General features: G+C 43.8%; 1 non-coding gene across 1 annotated transcript; it reads right to left on the reverse strand.

Annotated features, from left to right (window-relative positions):
* Positions 1-8,235: 8,235 nt before the first annotated feature.
* Positions 8,236-8,427, reverse strand: LOC145355207 (U2 spliceosomal RNA). Its single transcript, XR_013888938.1, has one exon. It is a non-coding gene; the product is annotated as a U2 spliceosomal RNA (small nuclear RNA).
* Positions 8,428-11,260: the final 2,833 nt, after the last annotated feature.

Consider the following 11,260-nt stretch of genomic DNA (forward strand, 5'->3'; position numbering starts at 1 on the left):
GGTGTCTACCCCATTTCTAATCCTTCATCCTTGGACTTTGTATTGCGGGGTTTGTTTTTGCTACTTGCTACAGGTTGCCGACCGCACGCTGCCCCATGCGTGGTGTCCCCGAAACTGTCCCTTTATCTCCGTATGGGCTAACTCTGAACCTGTGTTCCTCATTCTCTGGTCTGAATTCTCCAATGGTGTACACCCCATCACCACCGCCAGGGAGAATGGAGAACTTAGCACCCAGCCAAAACTCCATTCACAGCACAGGATCTGAGAATCCTGGCCTCTGGCACAGTAGTTAGCACAGCTGCCTTGCAGCGCCAGGGACCTGGGTTCAAGTCCCAGCTTGGGTCAGTCTCTGTGTGGAGTCTGCACATTCTCCCTGTGTCTGTGTGGGTTTCCTCAGGGTGCTCCGGTTTTCTCCCACAGTCCAAAAATTTGTTGGTTAGGTGCATTGGCCATCCTAAATTCCCCCTCAGTGTACCCGAATAGTGGAGTGTGGCGAATAGGGGATTCTCACAGTAACTCCATTGCAGTATTAATGTAAGCCTACTGTGACACTAATAAATAAATAAACTTTATGTTTAATTTTGAAAACTGTCTTTGTTCACTCATCCCTCCACTTTCCTCCTCTGGCAAAGGGATACCGGAATACTATGGCCATTTAAACCATTTAAAAATATTCTAACACAAATGTTTTAGAACGTTTAAGATGCAACGTAAATGCAAGTTGTTGTTGATGGATGTGCGGGGTTGGGAGGGGCATGCAGAATCATCGTCATTGGGTAAATCCATTTCATTTAACCTACATTTAAAGCTACACTCACAAGCTATAATAATCCTATAAACCATAAGATACAAACCTAAAACATAGTAACCTTACAATTGGCAACAGCTACTGATGCTGAGTCTTTGTAAATCCTGTAGGCAGCCCACATCTAGTGACTGATCCGAATACTGACACCAGCTCTGAGGATGAAACGTCACAGATACATGGTGTATGAGACAGGAGATACTTTTTATTCCACACATTTTCAACAGCTTTACTACTCTAGAGAATATCTTCTTGGCAGAACAGGATAACAAAAGGTTGCATTACCATCACAAATACTCCTGAAGAAAAGCGATATTGTCTGATTAATGTGGAACCGAGAAAAGGAAACCGATAAAGCAGCCTGGACAAATGTTCTGCTGCTGAGAGATTTTTGTCACGATTAGTTATTGTCTTTAATGTCAGCAAACATAACCTGTTAAATTTTGCATTGAGAACTCCCTCGACCATTCTGTGAGTAACCGCTGATGAATTAAACCATGGAGATAAAGCGAGAACCAGCAGTTGTCACTCCTGCCACTGCTGCCAGAGAAGACGGAGAATTTGGCGCTCAGCCAAATCTCTGTTCACTGCAACGGGACGGGAGAATCCCATTGGCGTGAATGGCTGGAGAATCCTGCCCAGTGCCTTCCACAACATCTGGATTCTTTACAGCCAGTGAATTACTTTTAAAGTGTAATCAGTGCTGTGATGCAGGATTTGCAATGGCTAATTTATGTACAGGGAGATCCCACAAACAGAAATGTGATAATGGCCAGGTCACTTCATTTTAAGAAGTCTCATAACACCAAGTTAAAGTCCAACAGGTTTATTTGGTATTGCGAGCTCTCGGAGTGCTGCTCCCTTCATCTGATGAAGAAGCAGCCCTCCAAAATCTTGTGATACCAAATAAACCTGTTGGACTTTACCCTGGTGCTTGAGACTTATTACTGTGCCCCACCCCAGTCCAACGCTGACACCTCCACATCACTTCATTTTAGGTATTGGTTGAGGGATAAATATTGACAGGGCATCCAAGAGAATTGAAATAGTGCCGTGAAGTCTTTTGCATCACTTGGTAGGAACAGACAAAGCTTCGGTTTAATGCCTCATGAAAGATCGCATTTCTGGCTGTGCAGCACTCCCTCAGTACGGCATGGAGCATCTTAGCCTGTGTTTATTGCTCAAATTTCTGTGGTGGGATTTGAATCCCCAATCTTCCAACTCAGAAACCAGATTGTCCAGTTCAGTGCACAGACTCGATATACAGGGATAATCTTAAACTTAGATCCAGTAACATAATGCTATTAGAAATAGGAAAGGAGTAGGCCGTTTGGCTCCTAAAGCCTCTCTGCCATTCAATATGGATCATAGCTGATCCGACATTCCTCATCTCCACTTTCCTTCCAGGGGTGGGACTGGAAAGGAAATCATAATCCTTGATTCCCTTACCAATCAAAAATCTATCTATCTCAGCTTTGAACATACAAAATTGACACTACTCCCACAGCTCTCTGTGGCAAGGAGTCCAAAGTCTCAAAACCCACTGAGAGAAGAAATTCCTCCTCACCTTTTATTCTGAGACTTTGCCCTCTGCTCCTATTCTCCCTGGTAAGGGGAAACATCCTCTCAGCATTTACTCTGTCAAGCCCCTTAAGATTCCTATATGTTTCAGTGAGATCACCTCTCATTCCTCTAAATTCCAATGAGTAGAGTCCCAACCTGTTTAACCTTTCCTCTTAAGACAATTCCTCTACACCGGGGATCATGCCAGTAAAACTTCTCTAAACTGCCTCCAATGAAATAATATCTTTCCTTAAACACGGGGACCAAAACTGCTCACAGAACTCCAGGTGTGGTTTCACCAGTACCTTGTACAGTTGCAGCAAGACATCCCTATTCATTCCAACCCCCTTGAAATAAGGGCCAACACTCCATTAGCCTTCCTGATTACCTGCTGTACCTGTGTGCTAACTTTCTGTGTTTCATGCACAAGTACCCCCAACTCCCTTTGTGTTGCAGCCTTCTGCACTTTTTTCTTCCTTCAAATAGGATCTGTTCTTTTGTTCTCCCTTCCAAAATGGACAACTTCCATTTTCCCCCATTTGCCAACATTTTGCCAACTTAACCTATCAAAATTTCTTTGCAAACTGTTTCTACCCTCCTGCAACTTACCTTTCCACCTATTGGTACACATGCATCATTACACACAAGCCGGGTATGCATGAATTATTGTACATACATTGGATACACAAAGATCATTGTGCATAGTTTTGGACTATAGGCACCCAGTGGTCACTGCTTGCTCATTAAGAGCCATTTGCGAGCAATCACTAATACTGAAAATTGATAGTTTACAAAAATCAAGTTAATTACTTTAATATGAGTTTTTGTAAGATGCATTTCAGTGCAGAGATTTGATGGGTGGCAAACAGATATGGGAGCAGTTCTTAAACTGCACTACAACGTTGACCCTTAATCAGAAGTGACAGTTGTATGACTAAATCTCAGTGTGGGAAAGGTTTGTCACTGTGTTGAAGATAGTGAAGTATTGACTATTTGAATGGAGGGATCTAGTCATCATTTGCCGAGTGTCATCCCGCATCAACTCAACATGTTACTTGACATCAATCATGTTGAAATGTTGTGTTGCAAGTGCAATCATATCAGAAATTTCATTATTGGTGCAATCAGTTTTAGACACTTGTTGAGCTTATCTTTTGTCATTCTTTTTGGTGATATAGATAAACAGGCATCCACTGATTTATCTGTAACCAATGTATCCCGAAAGGATGATGCTAATCTGTATTATGTAAAAAGCTATATTATGCATGTGAAAGTTTTCAAAGGACTCTTTAGGCTTCTCTTCATCCAATAGAATAAACACCAGCTGGCAGTTTATTGCTCAGTGATGTGCTTGGCACTATTTTGTGGTTTTGGTTCCCATTCTTTTGTGATTAGATTCAAATCACTAGAGATGTGGGCAAGTTTTTCATAGCCATTGGCAGTTAGGATTCAATGAAAGCCTGGTTCTAGGGCCAGAGTCGTCTCAAACAACAGTTTGCATTTATATAGACTGTAGGGTCTTTAACTTCATAAAATTTGCTCAAGTGCCTTACTGGAATGAAAATAAGACAGAAGTTTACACTGAAATACATAAAGGGATGTTATTGAGCCATAGAATCATAGGCGTGTACACACAGAAACAGGCCCTTTGTCCCAACTCGTCCACGCCGACCAGGTTTCCTAAACCCATTTGCCCGCATTTGGCCCTAATCCCTCTCAATCTTTCCCATCCATGTGCCTGTCCAAATGTTGTTTAGATGTTGTAATTGTACCCAACTTGACCAACTCCTCTAGCATCTCATTCCATTAACGCCTCAGGTCCCTTTTAAATCTTTTTCCTCTCACCTTAAGCCTATGCCCTCTAATTTCAAACTCCCCTATCCTGGGAGAAAAAAACCTTGGCTACTCACTTTACCAATGCCGTTCATGATTTTATAAACCTCTATAAGGACATCCCCCATCTTCCTACACTCCAGGGAGAAAAGTCCCAGCCAATCCAGCCTTTCTTTATAATCAAGTCTTCCAGTCTTGGTAACATCCTTGTAAATCTTTTTCGCCCCCTTCCAATTTGATAACATCTTTTCTATAGCAGGTCAACCAGAATTGTATGCAGTACTCCTAATGTGGCTTTACCAATGCCTTATACAGTTGTAACATAATATCCTAACTTCTGTACTCAATGCCCTGACCAATGAAGGCAAGTGCGCCAATGCCTTCTTCATCACCCAGTCCAGGACAGGTGACCAAAACTAGATCACAGAGGTAGGTTTTAAGGAACATCTGAAAGCAGAAGACAGGGACATGGAGAGATAGAAAGGTTTACAGAAGAAATTCCAAATATTAGATCCTAGAAAGCTGATGTCGTGATTGATGATGGTAGGGAGCAGGAGAGTCTGGAAGAGACCACAGCAAACTTGTAGTAGCCTGGAACATTGTATGGACAGAATTGGTGGAAAAACTCTACAGTGAAGGAGAAGGCCATTCAGGTCTGCATTAATTCTCTGACACAGCACCTTACCCAGGCTCTCTCCCTGTCCCTGTAACCCCCCCCATATTTACCATGGATAATCCATATAACCTATACACCTTGAGGGGCAATTTAGCATGGCCAATCCACCTAACCTGCTTTGGACTGGGAGAGGAAATCAGAGCACCCAGAGGAAACCCATGCAGACACGGGGAGAACATGGAAATTCACACAGACAGTGACCCAAAGTCGGAATTAAACCCGGATCCGTGGCGCTGTGAGGCAGCGGTGCTAACCACTGTGTCACCATGCCACTCATGTGTTGAAGCATTTATCTCAAAATCAGGAGAAGACAAAAACACAGACTCCCCGAGGTGTAAGGATCTCTGCTGGGTGTCACCTGAAACACCGAGCTGCGAGGAAAAGTCAAAGGCTTTTGTGCATTGTGTAATCTGCTGAAATGCAAAACAAACCGCGGCAGGGCGCAACTTGCCCCTTAGAGAGACTTCCAGATACAAAATGCGATCACTGTAAATAATTGCAGAGGACGGAAATCTGAAACTCAGCCCCTATCTCCTCTGGTAATGGGTTTGACTGAGAGAAAGCCTTCTGAATGAATTCTAAAAACACTGCAGCAAGAGCAATTTATTTTCCAACTTCTCTGATCCATGTATTGCAGCGTGTGTCGCATTTTTATGTGGAATGTGACTTCATTAGGGCTTTGAAAAGCCTGAAGCCTTGTTCCATTTTCTGCGATTGATCTCAATACTGTTTATTTCAGGCGGAAGATCAGGAAAATCCTCCACTAATTATATGATGGCAGGCGGAGAGCTTTCAAATGCTTCAGAAGCTTCACATTCTTGCTAATTTATGCAATGTGTCAGCCTCAGGTTAGTGGGCAGCACTCTTACCTCTGACTCAGAGGGTTGTCAGTTCAAGTCCCACTCTAGACACTTGAGCCCACAATCCAGGCTGACAGCTCGAGCACTGTTCTGCTGTTTGGTTGAGATATTAAACGGAGTCCCCTCGCATGTCGATGTAAGATGTTCCATGATAATGTCTGGAAGCAGTGGAGGAGAGATGTCCCAAGGTGTTATTTATCCCTCAAACAGCATTGCTAAATAATAGTTTGTCTTTGTATTAATCATATTGCTGGTTGTGGGAGTTTGTTGTGCACAAATTGGCTGCTGTTTTTCATGCACCATAATAATGATTAAAACTCACATTGTATCACATTGGCTGTAATATGTTGAGGTTGTGAAAGGGGTGGCATGGTGGCACAGTGGTTAGCACTGCTGCCTCACAGTGTCAGAGGTGTGTGTTCAATTCCAGCCTCAGGTCACTATCTGTGTGGAGTCTGCACACTCTCCCTGTGTCAGCGTGGGTTTCCTTCAGATGTTTGGTTTCCTCCCACAGTCCAAAAGAAGTTATTTTGGTTATATGGATTGGCCAGGTAAATTGCCGCTTAGTGTCCCAAGATGTGTAGGTTAGATGGACTAGCCATGTGTGGGGTTATGGGAATAGGGTGGGAGAGTGGGAGAGAGGACCTCGATAGTACACTCTGTCAGAGAGTTGGTGCAGGCCAGATGGGCTGAATGGCTTCTTCTGCATTGCAGCCATTCTATGAGGTGCTACAAAATGCAAGTTCTTTTTCTAATCACTGCACGTCTAGTTGGTCAAAAGACCTAATACTCTTTTTAAAGCATTTCTATTTCTTCTCAGAGCACAGACTCTGTTCTGAGTTAATACCTGAATCGAGCCATTACCACAAGAAAAATCTAGTTATGAGCAATTATGCTCACAATCAGTGAAGGTGTTGATCCTAATTATATTTTAACACACAGGGAAGTGTGAAGTAGAAGATAATGCAGTTTGCAAAATTGAATGTGCGAGTCTAAGAAAGGTTTTGAGGGAGAAAGAGAATCGTAGAATGGTCACAGCGCAGAAGGAGGCCATTTGGCCTGTTGTGTCTGTGCTGGCTCTCTGTGCGAGCAACTCAACCAGTCTTATTCCTTAATTTTTGCCCCATAGCTATGCAGACTTCTTTTTCTCTTCAGGTGTTCTTCCAATTCCCTTTTGGAAATCACGATTGAGCCTACTTCCCCTTCCCTCTCAGGCTGTGCATTCCAGACCCCAACCATTCACAGCTCACAAAAAGCTTTTCCACATGCTGCCATTGGTTCTTTTGGCAAACACGTTGGGGACAACTGTTATTTTTGATGATGGAGAGGAGGAGAGGGCTGGGTTCAGAGGGAATGGAAAAGACACCAACAACAGTCAAAAGCCAAAGAAAGACTTACTTTTCTGTCGCACCCTTTCATGACTTCAGGAAATCCAATATGCTTTATATCCAATGAAATTTTTTTTGAAGCGTATTCCCTGTGGTAATGTAGGAAACAACCGCACAACTGCACAACCTCAAACAGAGCATTGTCTGCAGCAAACTACCCAGCCTTCAGGAGAACAGTGACCACAATACCACACAACCCTGCCACAGCAACCTCTGCAAGATGTGCCGGATCATCAACATGGATGCCATCATCTCACGTGAGAACACCATCCACCAGGTACACGATACATACTGTTGTGACTTGGTCAACATTATCTACCTGATACACTGCAGGAAAGGATGTCCCGAGGCGTGGTACATTGGGGAGACCATGCAGATGCTATGACAACAGATGAATGAACACCGCTCAACAATCACCAGGCAAGACTGTTCTCTTCCTGTTGGGGAACACTTCAGCGGGCACAGGCATTCGGCCTCTGATCTTCGGGTAAGCATTCTCCAAGGCGGCCTTCACGACACACGACAACGCAGAGTGGCTGAGCAGAGACTGATAGCCAAGTTCCGCACACATGAAGATGGCCTCAATCGGGATCTTAGGTTCATGTCACACTATCTGTAACCCACACGACTTGCCTGGGCTTGCAAGATCTCACTAACTGTCCTGTCTGGAGACAATACACATCTCTTTAACCTGTGCTTAACACTCTCTCCACTCACATTGTCTGTACCTTTAACACTTGATTACTTGTAAAGACTCGCATTCCAACCATTATTTTGTAAATTGAGTTTGTGTCTTTCTGTTTGTGAATAGAACTCCCATTTACCTGATGAAGGGGCAACGCTCCAAGAGATAGTGGCTTTTGCTACCAAGTAAACCTGTTGGACTTTAACCTAGTGTTGTGAGACTTCTTCCTGTAATGTAGGAAATGCAGCAGCCAATTTACATACAGCAACTTACCACAAACACTAATGTGAAAATGCCCTTGTAATTTTTTTTTGTTTATGTCCAATTCAATCCAATCAAAGTCCAATTCAAAGTCACAGCAAGTGAGACATTTCAGATCCAATCTGACAGGACAGGCTCACCACTTCCTGTCTTGAGCTTGATCTACATGATCCAAGCTGATTGGAGCAGACATTGCACCTTCTCCAAGGCTTGATCTCATTTGCATCTTAGCCAAAAGGCCTAAATGCTGCTTTAAAAAATTGCTTCAAATGAATCCTCAGTGTAACCTCATGGCTTCAACCAAGTGCAGGATGCTAAAACTACACTTAATCTTAGCCAAAAGGCCAAGAAGTGATTGCGATTGTGATGATGGTTGAGGGACAAATATTGATCAGGACTCCAGGGATAGCTCCACTGCACTCCTTTGAAAGACTGCCCATGTGACCTTTCACATCCACGTGAGGGAGCTGATGAACCTCGCTTTAACACCTCATCCAAAAGATGAAATAAGGCCAAACTTGAAGTCTAAAAACCTGCAATTTGCAGCATGAGGAACTGACTTAGGAAGAGCAAGGAGACAGGGCAGTGGGGAACGTGATTTGTGTTGGAAACCTGTCAGATCTGGAAAACATAGAAGATAGAAGCAGGAAGAAGCCATTCTCCCCTTTGAGCCTACTCTGCCATTCATCATGATCATGGCTAATTGTCCAACTCAATAGCCAGTGCTGTCTGCCTGATATACTTCAGGAAAGAATGTCCCGAGGCATGGTACACTGGCTAGACCATGCAGACGCTACGACAACAAATGAATGGACATTGCTTGACAATCACCAGGCAGGAGTGTTTCCTTCCTGTCGGGGAACACTTCAACAGTTACGGGTATTCAGCCTCTGATCTTCGGGTAAGCGTTCTCCAAGATGGCCTTCAAGACATACGACAGCGCAGAATCGCTGAGCAGAAACTGATGGTCAAGTTCCGCACACATGAGGAAGGCCTCAACCGGGATCTTGGGTTCATGTCACACTATCTGTAACCCTCATGACTTGCCTGGGTTTGCAAAATCTCACTAACTGTCCTAGCTTGAGACAATTCACATCTCTTTAATCTGTGCTTAACCCTTTCTCCATTCACATTGTCTGCACTTGATTACTTGTAAAGACTCGCATTCCAACCATTATCTTGTAATTGAGTTTGTGTCTACATATGCCCTGTTTGTAAAACAAATCCTGCATTCACCTGATGAAGGGGCAGTGCTCCGAAAGCTCGTTCTACCAAATAAACCTGTTGGACTTTAACTGGTGTGGTGAGACTACTTACTGTCAACAGCTTAATCTTGCTTTCTCCCCATAACCTTTGACCCCATTTGCCCCAAGTACTATATCTAGCCACCTCTTGAATACAATTTATGTTTTGGCATCAATTACTTCCTGTGGTAGAGATTTCCACAGGCTCACCACTCTTTGGTGAAGAAATGTCTCCTCATCTCTATCCTAAATGGTCTACCCTGAATCCTAAGACTGTGATCCCTGGTTCTGGACTTCCCCACCATTGGGAACATCCTCCCTGCATCCATCCTGTTTCATCCTGTTAGAATTTTATAAGTTATTATGAGGTCCTGCTTCATTTGTCTGAACTCCAGCAAAAAAAATCCTAACCTAGTCAATCTGCCCTCATACATCGGTCCCACCATCCCTGGATTCAGCCTGAAGGCCTGGGCCTGACTGGGAGCTTGGGATTGTTTCCATCAAATCAGCCATCAACTGGTTCATCCTGGGGAAATTTGCCGATTCTGAATTATGGAGCTGACTCATAGACAAGTTTCAAATAGAATAGAATCCCCACAGTGAAGAAGAAGCCATTTGGCCCATTGAGTCTGCACTGACTCTGACACAGAATCTTATCCACGCCCCCTCCCTAATCCTATCCCTGTACCCCCACACATCTTGGGACACTAACGAGCATTTTTTTTAACCATGGCCAATTTGCTTAACCTGCATATTTTGGAAGGAAACCAGGGTAGCCGGAGAAAACCCATGCAGACATGAGGAGAACGTACAAACTCATTTCTGACATTTCTGTGGATTTGAAATGGGCAATAGGTGCAGAGATTTTGAGGTGAGAAGGTGGACAGATTGAGAGATAAGGGGGAGGAAAAGCAGGCGGGTGGTGTTGAGATCTGTGAAAAAAGATTGAGTATGTTGGGCCTGTCCATATGTTCCCATTCTGGAGAATGCTTGGCCTGGAAATTAGGAGCTCAAAGCAAGTTGTGAAGAGGGCATGAGTCTTTTAAGGGATATAGACGGGCTATCCTACGAGGAAAGGTTGGTTAAGCTGAACTGATATCCACTGGAATTTAGAAGAGTGAGAGGTGACCTATTGAAACATATAAGATGCTCAGGAGACATGACAGAGTAGATGCTGAAAGGATGTTTTCCCTTGTGGGAGAGACCGGAACCAGAGGGCACATTTTCAAAATAAGGGGGTCTCCCATTTAAGATGGAGATGAGAAGAATTTTTTTCTCTCTGAGGGTTATGAATCTTTAGAACTCTCTTCCTCACAGAGTGATGGCAGCAGGGTCAATGAATATTTCTAATAGTGAGATTGGTAGATACAAGGCTACAGGGAGTAGGCCAATGTGAGGTTGAAACCACAAGCAGATCAACCATGATCTTAATGAATGGCAGAGTAGGCTTGAGGGGCTGAATGGTCTACTTCTGCTCTTAAATCTTATGTTCATATGGTCTTATTCTGAATTGGGATGTGACCCTGGCAATGCCACTGCCAAAGTATTGTTATCAAGCAAATATAGAGGTCAGCAGCTGCCTCAGAGGTAATTCATAGGTGATTCGATAGAGCAAAGTGACTGAGGCCCTCAGTTGGGTCTGGGGCTAGGGGGAGGTGATTGGTATCAGGGTTAGTGTTTTTTACTGAAAGCCTGGAGCTCTCCTGCTCCTCCTCGCCTCACATTTAATGATCAGCCATGGCAGCACAGGCTCGAAGGGCTGAATGGCCTCCTCCTGCTTCCCGTTTCGATGTTTCTTATCTTTTTCTTCGGTGGCGGCCTCTAGTGGTCCATTTAAAACTACAGATTAGTCTGCTGCTATTCCTGAAGGAACAGTGCTTCAAAAGCTAGTGGCTTTTGCAACCAAATAAACCTGTTGGACTTTAACCTGGTGTTGTGAGACTTC

The sequence above is a fragment of the Carcharhinus amblyrhynchos genome, chromosome 18 (genome assembly GCF_965287045.1).
Source record: "Carcharhinus amblyrhynchos chromosome 18, sCarAmb.v2.hapA, whole genome shotgun sequence".
In the NCBI taxonomy this organism is placed as follows: domain Eukaryota; kingdom Metazoa; phylum Chordata; class Chondrichthyes; order Carcharhiniformes; family Carcharhinidae; genus Carcharhinus; species Carcharhinus amblyrhynchos.